The following is a 10,615-nucleotide window of genomic DNA, read 5'->3' as shown; positions in this document are numbered from 1 at the left end:
GTTATGACTGAGACACTTAAGGCTCCTACTAATCTTTAATATCTCTAGAAAACTACATAAGGAGTTTCAATGATGTACGTGATGTGGGAATTTCTCATATATTTGTTAGACTTGATTTGTTTTCATTAACGTCCAGAAGTCATAATAAACTTAGGACATAGTTAGAAGAAATCGTATTATGTATATATGAATGGATCTCTTTAAAACCATGGACTATAGAAGTCAGATTAGATACAAGTAAATAGCTTTTTAAATGATAAAAGAATTATGTCTGAATATTCCGTTTGAATAAGTTCCAAGAATGTCAGTAAAATATAACTTATGGTGGACCCATACTTATTACTTAAGCCAAGAAATGTTTAGGGCATCAACACATGATTAAAATCACTAAGAATGAGATTATGAAAAATCACCCTCATCAACCATGTTATGATTTCTCATGAAATTTGGTTTTAATGGATGAATTTTATTGGTCTCATTTGTCTTTTGTTAAATTTTTATTTACATGATAACAAAAGTTATGAAGTACATAGTATCATCCTGTTCTATTTTATAAATGTTTCAATCCGGATATTGATAACAAATAATATGAGAGTTTAAGGTAAGAGTGACTTTATGTTGGCTATGCAAACCTCATAACTGTCATAATGTAGCTTAAGTATTGATACTAAATTCAGATTAATCTCCAAAATATTTAAGGTATCATAAAGCGTAATTAGAAGACAGTTAATCATGGTTCTAATAACCTTAACATTTAAATTTGTCACTAACACTCATGTTAGTTATTTGTTTATTTCGGGTAAACATATAGAACTAGACTCAACCAATCATGTGTTAATGGGAATATTAGGTTAGCAGACTTAAATATCATTAATATATAACTATCAATTTTAGCTAGTTGTTCTTTTGAATTATGGATAATCTTGTAATGCTTATGCCTAATCTAATGACATATTTTTGCAATGAGACTTCTCCTTAGAGAACTTAGAGCTGGAAATAATACTTGTATTTTGTCTATGAACCTTAGAATTATCATCCTTTTGGTTTTAGTAGTAGTGAGTTGAATAACATCTTATTTCCAGTACCAGACGTTTCTTTTCTTGTACATATGTTGCTAATCAACACACTCATTTTCCTTTGGTACTTCTGAGTGTTATAGTTGATTCCTAAGGCACCAAATTATACTATTAAAAATTTGAGTATGCAATGTACTAGAATATTGTACTTAATATCATGTGTAAGCCCTTAATTTATGGGTCATGATTGTACATTATGATGTATTCAATAATACCATTAACCTTATAGTTAGAATTTTTAAGAAGTGCATGAATCTTGGGAATTATTTTGACTAGTTTTAGAAAAAACTAAATCCAGAATAACTCTAGTGATAGCATTTATTTATATAAGTTCTTGATTATCATTATCGTAATAGACATTATGATTGACTAATTCCATTTGTTAGGCTCTAGTTTTCAATGGAATAATTGTTATTAGAAAGAGCAGTAGGATAGTCATATCATGTCTTAATGGATAATTAAAATTGAGAAGAGCTAAATGTAATTAAAACTCTTTATGAGACAAAATTCAATTGTGTTTAAGATTAGAGTGGATGATTTGGATGAGATAGCTATTTATAGAAGAAAATTATAGTGAGTAATGTTATGGGATATTAAGATAATATATATTAAAATTTATGATCATTGGATTAATGAAGGATCATTAATGTGAGGATCATTATATTTTATTGGAGATGTGATATGTCTATTATTAACATCAAACTAATAGACTATATTTAAAAGTTCTACTTAAACAAAAAATAAATCACCTTTGGGCATAATTAAATTTTATTTAAGTATGTGTGCAAAATAATTGTAACACATCACCTTTGGACAGAAGTGAGATAATTATTTTAATTATGCACATGCTAGTTTTGCTGAATAAAAATGTAACACATCACCTTTGGAAAGAAGTGAGACATTTATATTATGTTAGGCAAAAACTAACAAAAGCTTTCGGTTAGACTTGAATGATATGGTAAATGTAACTCATCACCTTTTGGCAGAAATGATACATCAAAAGTTCATTCAAGTTAAGCCTTTATATTTTGTAAAATTTTATAATATTTAAGTATCTACAAAATATTTTAATGAGTTAATAGTAACAACTTTCTGGGTAAAATTAAGGATTTCGAGAAATAACGTTTTCGGGTAAATTATAGTTTTCGGATGACATGGGTTCTTGGTTAATATGTTTTCGAGTATTATGGGATTTTGGGTAAAGTAATGAGTTTTTAGAAAATTAGCGTGTTTGCGGGAAGAAGATTGGAAAACCATTCCAAAAATACCCGTATAAGACGATATAATTTAAAATCCGAGAACTCTAAAATCCAAAATTTAATATTATCCTAATTAAACTGAAAACACAAAAAAAACCCATACAAATAATTCCGTAAACTAGTTGATCCCTAAACAGATTTCGAAAACTAAAAGGATAATAATAAGATTTGGTTCAAATCTTTTAAGGGTTAACAATTATATCTATTTCCTATTTTAATGAGATTCAAATCTTTTAAAAAAATACCAAAACTTTTAATTAATTCAAGATTTGAAAAATTATATCCCTAAATTAACTTTAACATATTTTAATCCAGATTTGAACCAAAATATGTTATAATTTTCAAAAAAATTATAATGAACACGAAGAACATCGTTGAAAATTTTAATTATCTATAATATATATAAACGAAAACAATAAAATCCTACGTGTCGTGATGTGGTCGCTCCCCCTTTTTTTGGAGTCACCAGATTTCCTTGATTTTTAAATGGAGGCTTCTCATGCATTTGACCCGAATTCATGGGTATGGGTCTAATCAAACCCATATATTTCTTAAACGGGTTATAACATCTCACTAAATTAAAAACTAATCCCACCAAATATTTGATATAAAAATCCTATAAAGTAGGGATATACTAAAAATTAATGTATTATTTATTTAAAAAAGAAATATATTATTAATAATCTAGCAGTCGATATCGCCGATATATCATTGATATATCACTGATATATCGGTTATCGGTCCCTTGGCGATATATAAATCAGAATATCGGTACCGATAATATCAAAAATATTGACCGATATTGAACTAATATTTGACCGATATATCACAGATATTCCCGATATCTGTGTTTTAAGTCTTAATTATAAACTTTTAGTGTTCAATGTTAGTGTTTTAAGTCTTAATCAATTCTTACTTGCTATGATTGTTAGTGCTTTGTAATTTGCAAAAGATTAATTTGTTAATGGTAGGAGACTATACGGAATTGTTATTGTTAAATTGCTATATATATATATATTATATGATATTAAAATTACTGATATCCCACCGATATCTCACTGCGATAACAGATATCTCAGATATAGGTTGTTGACCGATATCCGATATTTTTCCGCATTAACTACTTAGTTTATAATTAAAAAACCAGTTTTATAGTAAAAAAAACTAAACGGGTCTTGGGTCTCATCAAACCATATAGCTTTTAAACCGGATTATAACATCTCATTTATTTGTGAAACAATTTATCATCAAACCATAAATATATTATTAACTTTCATACAATAAAAAAAATAAAAATTCAAAACATAAATAAATATTGGAAACAAATACTATAAAACAACCCCCATAAATAAATGAAACATTTAAAAGCTATATGATTATTTCTTACATTTATTCAAACCACCATATTGTTTTATTTGTAAATGAAGACTTCAAGTGCATTTGACCCGAATTCACGGTATGGGTCTCACCATACCTAGATAACCTTAAACGAGTTAAAACATCTCACTGTTTTAAAAATAAATCTCACCAAGTATTTGATATGCAAATCTTATAAAGTAGGGATATACTAAATATTAATATCCAATTTTTTAAGAAAAATATATTATTTATAATAAGAAACAATTTTATAGTAAAAAAAATAAGCGAGTCACGGGTCTCACCAAACCCATATCTTTTAAGCGGATTATAACATGTCATTTATCTGTGAAAATATTTCATCATCAAACCTTAAGTATATTATTAACTTTTTTATAATATATAAAATTAAAATGCAAAAAAAATATGAATATTAGACACGAAAAAGAAACACAACCCCCATAATACGGGGGATAAAAACTAGTTAAACATATACAAAAACTGGAATCGAAATCTTTAAACATGATTTTAACAGATTTCGAAAATATTAGGGTTTATTAAATATGTTTAGCGATTTTAAACAGTTTCATAAATTGTTTTCGTAATAGGATATGAAAAAGAAACCGAAAAAATTAGGGTTTATCAAGTTTTAGTCCATATTTTCTGATTTAATTCCAGATTTAGGGAAATCATGAAGAACCGATTAATCAACATCACTCTGATGTCACATGTTGATCAGTTCTTCATGTAAGTAATATAAAACATGATAAATATTAAACCTATAAACCTGTTCCAGCATGGAGAATAGTAATCGCAGCAGAGTATGAGATAGTCGACATGTTTGTCATCTTGGTCGAGTTCCCCTTTAGGATGTATAGTTAAGGATGGTGTTAGGATTCTTGAGAGGAACCCGGTTTTATGAGAGAGGAGGCACACAAAATTGTTATGTGTGTGTGATTAGTTTACGATGTTAATATTTATCTCTCTTTATATACACCCAAGGGGAAACCCTTTATTAGTTAATTATAGGTAATATAGCCCATCAACAATTACCAAACTAATATATAATAAGGTATATTTAATATTTTGATTTATTATAATATAAATGATTATAATGACCATATATAAATATATATTATTATATATATTATTCTTACAAATTGGATGGATTGGATTTAAAAAAATGGATTAGTGGATAACCTATTTAGTTAAATAAGTTTTTTAAGTCAACCCTAACCTTACCGGTTTAACTAAAAAGCTCAACCCAAACACGACTTGGTTATTAAATAGCTAGATATGGCTACCCAAATCTAATTATCTTGTGTCATAATCGGGTTGTCAAAAATTGTACCTTGTACAAAGGAGGAACGGGTAAAAGTCAATTGCACCTATGTGCAACTAGTTGATTTTTGGAATGACAATGAGCAACTATGAACACTCTTTTTGGTTTTTAGTGGTGTAAAAAGCAATTGACCCCAAGAGACCCGGATGGTGTTTGTTAAATTAAGGACAAAGGGAAGGGTACGTAGGGTATCCCCAACATCTCTTGTTACTTGTAATTGTTTCTTTCATTTTTGGGGTTTCTTTTAAGGAAGTAAAGATTCAAAAGTTATCAATCAGAAAATAACTAAATTGTAGTATCTAGATGTATCATATATTTATATATTTTTAGAAGAAATTCATAGATATAACTATAAGATATTTAGAATACTTTGTTAACTTGAATACTTTTGATGATGTATCACGTTTTCGTCTAGTAATAATATACAAATACGAAATCTAAATAACTATTGCATCAATCATATTCGGTTATCAACTTCATACTTGTGTGTTGTATATAGACGATCTTTTTGTCTGCCCATGTATATGATATGCGACTCTATGTCACATATTCTCTTATTCGTGTGTAGGAGCTACAGAAAAATCTAATCAACACATTTTCAGGTCGGGTAATGCACGTGAATCTTTATCTGTTTCTCTTTTGGTGGATTATTTTGGAAAACAAACATTGTTGCTTGAGAAACCTTCAACGGTGATCCACAAATGGCAAGCTATCACTCGAGCAATTTTACTAGTGTACTAGACTATTCACACGCATTATCATCGCAAACTTCAAATCATGTAAGTAATTCTATGTTATTCGACTGTATCATACTTGCTATATGCTAGGCTTTTAATACAACCGTTGCACTAACCTTTTAATGTTACATGTTGAGTTTTATGATTTTATAGGGGTTTTGAGTGAATCTATAATAAGGGTTTGTCACACTTTTTTTCATTATACATATATATTAAAAGTACGAAATGATTCACATTTAATCTCGCCACTGCTACAGACATACGATTTATCTAAAAAAGTCTTCATATAATGTTAGTTAGTTTGATTGAACTATCATCTCAAATTCTCAATCACTAGATAAATTTAGCTTATCTTTTACGTATAAAATTGCGTTTAGAATCGCGAATTTCAACCTTTTGAAAACATGGTTAAAATTTATTGAGATGTGTTTTGAGAAATTATTGTACATTTCTTTTGGAAGATTTCCACGATGGATATGATTTCGTTCCCCACATGGGGCTACTTGTCTACAATTTTCCTCATGCTTACACTTTATTTCAAAAACGCATAACATAACATCTTGTGGTTTACTTTAACTTATAAAATTAAACTAGTTCCCCTCCCTTTTTTTCATGGCGCCACAATTTACATCCTTTTTAACAAGAAAAAGAATTAAATTCAAATTTTCAACTATATTCCACCCCCTTTTCATTTGTGTACTTTAACAATAAAAAGCACTTTATTATGTTCCTCTTGTATTATATAAGTCGTAATTTCTTTTTAGATTATATAACTAACAGAGGATGTTATCTTTTCAGATTATATAAACATTCAAAAAGGGTTATGACGCAACTTGTTGTCTACTTACATATCTTTTTATTGTAATTGGATCTTTTTTTAGATTATATAACTAACAGAAGATGTTATCTTTTTATTGTTATTTGAATACGATAATAGTATAAGATATATATCTATTGCACTTTAATAACCCTAACATGCCACATGCGTCAGTGTCACTTCGCTCAAAAGAAATAAATAACATGATACGCATATACATCATGCACTACGTATACAGGTCTATCACAACATGTCACTTTAAATAATGGTTTTTGACTTATTTATCACGAAACCGTGTCCTCTTCGTTTTATTCCTAAGTCTGTTAGGTCAATGGAGTAATTTCAAATAAACTAGGAAAAGAATAAGGAAAAACGAGTTAATATAATACCGTGAGACATGCCAAAAAGAAAATACAAAAATTAACTTGATAATTGCACATTCGATCGCTTTGGAGTTTGGCCGATGGATTCCATAAAAGAATCACGAAATTAGTTCAAACAAATATAATTAAGCAGTTCAAATAACACATATGAAAAATCATAAATCCATCAATGAATACAAACCAAATATAATTAAGCAGCTCTTTCCCTAACTTACAAGATGTAAATTAGTAGTAACACACCAACACAAACCCTAGATACACTTCACTCCATAAGCCCAAAATACAAAAGTTAAATAAAAATCTTAAACACCACTTTTTGACTAAAACCTTTAGCAGCATTTGCTGCGGGCTACACCTTCTTTTATGCTGCCGCCTCAGCCCAAATCTAAACACAAAACCTAAATGTCCGGAAATTTGAAAAAGTTTCCAAACGTGACCATTCTACCCCTCCATCTTTCCACATATTAACTTACACCACCCCTAATAAAATCAAACCTCACTAAACAAACAACAAAACTAAAATAAGTTTCCTAAAAGGGTAAAATAGGAAATTCGGTCTCTCATACCCGGAAATTCTTTCCGGAAAAGGTCTGACCGAATTGCCAGTTTGCAGGTGCAATGTTCCATGAGGTTGAGGTGCGTCTGTCATTGGCTGTGACTCTAAAAGACAGTGATTGACCTATGAGAACTGCATTAGATTGCCAGTTTTGCCCCCAGTTACGACTCAGGCTCATCCAATTAGTTTTCGTGCCTTTGATCCACACTTTTTGAATATCATCACCTGCACCCGGAACATTACTGATCAACACCAAGTTGAAGTAACGGAAACCGTTGATTGTGACCCTAATCCCGCCTGATTTTCTACATGGCACCCTGCATTGAAATAAATACATTTTTTTTATTATAAAATATTAAAACTAATAAAATAAATAACTATCGTATCTAATTAAAAAAAATTGTAACGTGGGCATGTTAGCATGTTACATGGGACAGTTTATTCAACGTAGGGATGCAGTACGATAATCTTGAGACAACGATGAAGACCGTGGGCCCTACCAGACTGGTGAATCCAACGGTGGTTATTTCATCTATTAAGTTTAATCTAACGGTAGACATGCTGCCACAAATCACGCGCTAGGATCTACGGTAGTTTTATAATGGGGCCTAAACCTTAAGAAAGATCACGTGGTTAGCATTGCACATGCAATGCAATGTCTACCAAACGACACCGTACATATTAAACTTTATTGCATTCATTTAACACCAATTTTTAAAATATTATTGTTTGTAAAATACACGGATAATAATACTGATAAGTTCAAATACAAGCGTTAGTTTGTTGCAAATGATAATAACAATAGCGTCATGTTTTCTAATGAAGATTAGTTTAAAGGGTAAACCAGAAAATTCTGACAAATAAATAATTAGGATAACCGGGTTTCAATCCCGAAAATTCAGTAAAACGAGGGTAAATGAGACAAGCCGTCTATAAACTACTTTAGATTGGCTCACTAAAAACATTAATTGAGCAGAGTATAAATAATTTCAAATCTAAAAATAAATGTGTTTAATAAACGGGTCTAAGCTTTATTATCGAGTACAGCTAGGCTTGTGAGCCTAAACGTGCTCTACTATTTATTTAAGTTTATTTAGTGTATTAATTAATAATGATTATTTTATACAAAAATGTGATAAAAAAAAACTAAATAACGATAAATCATTTTATAAAATTTATAAAAAAATCATAAATATGAAATATGTGCAAATAAATAATAAACGAGAGTGAAGCCAAAACCATCGACCTTTAGCCCGAGTCAATCTCGAACCCGAACTCTCATAGTTTAGATAAGCCTAGCTAAGCTCTGTTCAGCTCGGCTCATTCAAATCCCTTAAGGCACATACCTACGGTAGGAAACTGGAACAATTCCGGCACGGTACTCCGCAATCTTGAGAAACATAGGCATAGCCAAATCAAAGTGGGTTCGAGGCGGGTTGCACCACCCGCCATTATCACTCGGGAGAGCGTAATTCGGCGGGCAGAAGTTAGTGGCTGTGACGATAATTGACGGGCTACCCGGATGACACCATCACGGGTCGTCAGCGCACTTAATTTCAAAACACGCGCCGCAGCTAAGCCCGTTGTTGAATAATGCGGTACTGAGTGCCGCAGTGTTGACACCGTAGCCTTGGCTGTAGAGGTTACCTTAACCACAAGCACCACCTGTGTAATATGCAAAAATTAAATTAAATAACATTATAAAAATAAGTAGACAATGAACTAGACGTTACTAGTGTTAACGAGTAACACCGAGCTACTTGTGATTGGCTCATTTAGAATTGAATCGATTCGAGTTTAAACAAGCTTGAACCCAAACTCGAGCCTAAATGTGAGCTTTAATAATAATAATAATAATAATAATAACTGTGGCTGGATTGAAGCTTCACTTATCGAGTTTGGGCTGGGACCAGCAAGCTAGCCTAAATACGTCTATTATCTATATTCTTTTTTAATATATATTTTATATAATTATTTATTAGTAAAATTATTACAAAAATTGCTAAAAATATACGGAGTATGTTGTTATTTTAAATTCTTTTTATTAAAAATATATAAAAAGTAGATAAAAATGTATTTAAATCAATCAAATGATAAGAAACGAGATGAGCCGGATTTGAGCTTGATAAAAGCTATTCACTAGCTAAGCTTGAGCTCCCGTGATTAAGTGAGCTGAGCTCAAGCTTTGCTCGGGTTTACATTCCTACTAGTGTGTTAAAATGTCGTTGAAACCGTACAAATTTTCTAAACCGAACTAAATCGACAAACTGGTCAGTGCTAGGAGTGAAACGGTTCGGTTTGTTTTAAAACTGCCCGGGTTAACCAAGCCGGTCAAAATATTAAAAATGATAAAACAATTTTTTGAACAGTCTTTATAACTTTAATAATAACAAATATTTGTTCTTTTACAATTTACAAAACACTAATAGTTATAGACTTATAATGCGTATAAATATTTTTACTTACATATTAATATAAATGTAAGTATGTAACACATATCCATGGTACCAGAAGCATCACTTCCACCATAAAACGTGGCATGAGCACCTTCCCACGCGCCACCAGCAAAGTTGCCGGGAATTCTAGCGTCGGCGACGGCGAATGCCGAGAAGATGATGAAAAATACGGTGGAGACAAGAGCCATTTTTAGTGGTCAGTTATAAAGAATGAAAGTGGTGGTGAATTAATGAAGGAATGTAACGAGTATTTATGGAGAGTATGCGTGTTGTGGATACGACGACGTATTGAAAACGATTGCCGACGGTTATGGGCCTGGTGTTTAGGGTTATGGGCCTTGTGGCCCACTTTTAATTTCAGCATCTTTTTGGATTTCATTTTGGAGACCAAATTTATGTGTTTATTACAGTATTAGTTTATGTTGAGATTGATTAATTTAGGATTTGGAAACTACTTTTTATTTTTATACTAGGTTAGTTACCCATGTAGCACACGAGTTAGAATAAGTAATTTTTTTAAATAATAACATAATGTGAAACACAAAAAAATGTATCACATATTTAAAAATATATTGTACGGTAAAAAGTTACATATTACGCAATTTGAAAATAAAAAGTTGTTATAAAATTCAT

At 30.6% G+C, this 10,615-nt stretch overlaps 1 pseudogene across 1 annotated transcript; it reads right to left on the bottom strand.

Annotated features, from left to right (window-relative positions):
* Positions 1 to 7,266: 7,266 nt before the first annotated feature.
* LOC143606255 (expansin-A4-like) lies at positions 7,267 to 10,338 on the bottom strand (annotated as a pseudogene). The gene is made up of 3 exons (XR_013148716.1): positions 10,030 to 10,338; positions 8,873 to 9,195; positions 7,267 to 7,843 (listed from the first exon to the last, which is right to left on the bottom strand). The product of XR_013148716.1 is annotated as an expansin-A4-like (transcript).
* Positions 10,339 to 10,615: the final 277 nt, after the last annotated feature.

This window comes from Bidens hawaiensis, unplaced genomic scaffold, assembly GCF_021521415.1.
Source record: "Bidens hawaiensis isolate Kalapana, Puna unplaced genomic scaffold, B.hawaiensis_p1.1 tig00073876_1, whole genome shotgun sequence".
NCBI classification, from domain to species: Eukaryota; Viridiplantae; Streptophyta; class Magnoliopsida; order Asterales; family Asteraceae; genus Bidens; species Bidens hawaiensis.
This window is presented reverse-complemented; position numbering and strand designations above follow the sequence as displayed.